A 3,438-nucleotide genomic window follows, 5' to 3' on the forward strand; every position below is an offset into this window, starting at 1 on the left:
CTAGTGCACGTCCTCTGCAGCCCGAGGACGGAAGCAGTACCCATCTGTCCGTGTGCCAGGGCAGACCCTGCAGTCTCTGTGCTCTTGTCCCACACGGTGCCCGCCACTACAGAATGTTCTTGGCAATCGCGTTCAGGGTCCTCACTTTTGCCACATCTGCCACCTTTATGGAGTACTCGGGCGCAGAGAAGGACGCTCCCATGGCAACGTTCGGATTTCTGTCAAGAAAACCAGTGATTAGTGGTGATCTGCTGCCAATACAGATGGGAAAGATCCACCAAGAAAAACACCCCCATATTTCCCCTAGCTTCAGCACTGGCCAAAGATGGTGCCACCCAAACCAAAGCTAGGACAGGAATAGAAAGAACAATAATCCTAAGCCTAAGAAGTGCAGACCTATGGACAAATATAGCCCATTCCTCACTCAATTTTCAGAAGCATATCCCACTGGCTTGCCAAATCCTACTCGCTTATGTTAAAAGTCTAAGGCAACTACACCACAACCTGCCTTCCTAAGGGCCCTGAAAACTCCTAGGGCAGCAGTAGCAAGAGAAATGCCCCAAGGATCAGGTTCTGTATGGAACACATGTCCTCGTGAGGAGCACTGCTGGATTCATACACTGCAGAATGCAGCAGCAGGCACCATGATCCCAAACATAAAAGCACAACTAGTACTCAGGAAGCTGTTTGAAATTTATGCCAGCTCTACAAACTAATGTTCACATTCATTAGCCTTTCCCTCACAGAGTTCTGCTAAAAAATAAACATAAATAATCAGTTACCTGAACTTCATCCCTGAGTCCCGAGCTGAGCGAGCAGAGCAGTGAAACTCGGAAGCAGTGGAGCCTTCCAGAATCCTCTGCAGGTTGCGCTCCGTGATGCCACCTCCTGGTGGGAACAAGCCCGATGTCACACACCGAGCAGATGTCACCATGCCAGACCTGACATCACCCCGGGACCTCACCACCAAGGGACAGGGGCCATGTACACCTTAGGGGAAAAACAGCCCTTGGGACAACAGAGACACGGGCACGTGAAAAGGGACGGGAGAAGCCTTGGCTCATGTTCTCCCATAGATACAGAGCTGTCCCCAAATCCTGCAGGGAGCAATAGCCGCAGGGCTCTGCCCTCCCCAACGGGCTGCATGGCCTTTAATCACACCAGGACAGGAGCTGCTCCTTCTGGCTCAGAAAGCAAGATCAGAAAGTGAATTCCAGGGCAAGGAATCCAGGGCAAGGAGGCTAGCAAGGAAAGGCTAAGGATTGCAGGACCTGACACAGATGACAAAAAAACATTACCTGGCACCACCACAATTCTGCCCTTTGCCTGAAAGAAGAGTAACATACATGTCGGTGATATTAAATGACGACCACATCCACATGTGCATTTGTGAGGTAGCAAAGAAACCTCACATGCAGCACTTTCCATAAGGTCATGGATGTCACCATGGTTTACAGTTTGTGTGCTATCACCCATCTCTTTTGTATTATTCACGTTTTAAAAAGGAAAAGTGGAAAAGAACTTGCAGTTACAGCTAAGGCAACCCTATTCCCTCCTACCTCTCCATCCCCCCCTTGCTACCTCTCAGGTACCATCCCACCTTGCTACCTCACCTCTTGCACATTCCTAAAAGGAACTGTGAGACACTCAGCAGGGACCTCACTCTGCTCTTTGTGTGGGCTCATCACACCAGCTGTTTACATCAACTCCCACCACCCTCCCCAAATCTGCAAGCAAGAACCCAACCAGTTTTTGTTGTGGGAGACTTCAGGACTCGGGGAAACAAAATTAAAGCCAAGCAAGAGAGGGAAGGCAAGCACTCCCTGACAGAAGTCCCTTGCAGAAATGAGGGATACCATAAAGCAGCTGCCTGCAGGCAGTGCCAGGGAGCAGCCACAGTAACCCATCAGAGCACAGCAGTCACCTGTTCTGCAAGCCTCTTAATCAAGGACAATCCTTCCAGTGCCGAGCTGTCACAGCCGCTCGTCAGCACCCGCTCAAAGCCCAGGGAAATCAGGGTCTCCAGTGCCACCAGAGGGTCATGCACCATGTCAAATGCTGAGGGACCAGAACAACAGCTCAGAAATGCCTCAGTCCATTGTGCTCAAGCCCCGTCCCTCAGCCAGTTCCCCCGGAAGGCAGCGATAGGAAGGGTCCTGCTCACACCCTGGATTCACAGCTCCTGACTGTAACACTCCCCTTGCAGCAGTGCCAGGGCCACCATACTCAGCCCCTCAGACACCTCCTCTCTCACAGGGCAATGAGACATCTCCCAAACCTGAGCCCCCTGGACCTGTTCTCTTGTGGGGAATAGCACAGCCTGCAGAGCTTTCCCCCTCCAAAGAACGACCCAAGAAGATGAAGCTCAGCGCCCTCAGCCCCACCTCCCCAGCAGTGGGACACAGACTGAACGCTGCCCAGGGCCACTGTCCCTGGAAACTCACCTCGGTGAAATGTGACTGGCAGGGGACGGCACACGGCTGCAAAAAGAAGACATATGGTCAGTCAGGGCTGCTACAGAGTCCCTTGTGCTAGAACCAGAAACATACACCACACGGAAGAGGGCAAAGGCTTCTCAAGCCATTCCTGGGGAGCTCAGAGAATTCCCATTCTTGCTGGGAACAATGCTGTGCATCCAGGTTTTTTCGTGGGGAAGAGTTCTGCCCTTTGAGAAAGCAACAAACCTTTGGTTTTATAGGTAACATCAAAATCCCCCATCCTCTCTGGAACATGCAGAACCCTCACTCCCACCACAGATGACTTTCTCAGCAGGAAGGAAGCAGGGAAGTTGTATCATCTACCTGGGGAAAGGCCAGGACCATTGCTCTTTCAGACCAGGGGAGCTGATTTTTATGATTTCTTTCACCACCTACAATATCTGCTCTCAGACCACAGCAAACTTCACCAGAGGTCCTCTACTTACTGAGCAAAGCTTATTTATTTCTACAAAAAGATATCCACCTGCTCCCTGCTAAATCCTGGCAAGACCCTTTTCCTTTGCTGCACTTCTTACAGCACATTCACCTTTGTATGAGACCCTCAGCACCACACTAGGGAAAAGTGCAGCCCTCTTTAGCTTTGGCTGTAGCACCAAAAAAACATGCAGCGAGAAAGAGAATTTCCTTCTGCATGTTTGTGGTTTGGGCTAATAGTCTCCCACTGCAGCTTCAGAAGCTTTTCACGTGTTCACACCTCTCTCGTAATCTTTTCTCCCTGTGTGTGTTAAGAGAGGAAAATGAACATGAATTGCCAGCTACACTCAAGGTTAAAGTCCAGGAGATATATATCCTAGACACCTGTAGCAAGGACATAAGGAAAAGAACAAAGGACAAAGAAAACGAGAGAGAGAGTTCAACAGGTCAAAGCAGCTCACCTAAGCCTTTTTACACTTTTGTGTATGTCCCAGGTGGCCTCAAACTCTGTGTGAATGGCTTGGGG

Source organism: Taeniopygia guttata, chromosome 6 (assembly GCF_048771995.1).
Source record: "Taeniopygia guttata chromosome 6, bTaeGut7.mat, whole genome shotgun sequence".
Lineage (NCBI taxonomy): Eukaryota > Metazoa > Chordata > Aves > Passeriformes > Estrildidae > Taeniopygia > Taeniopygia guttata.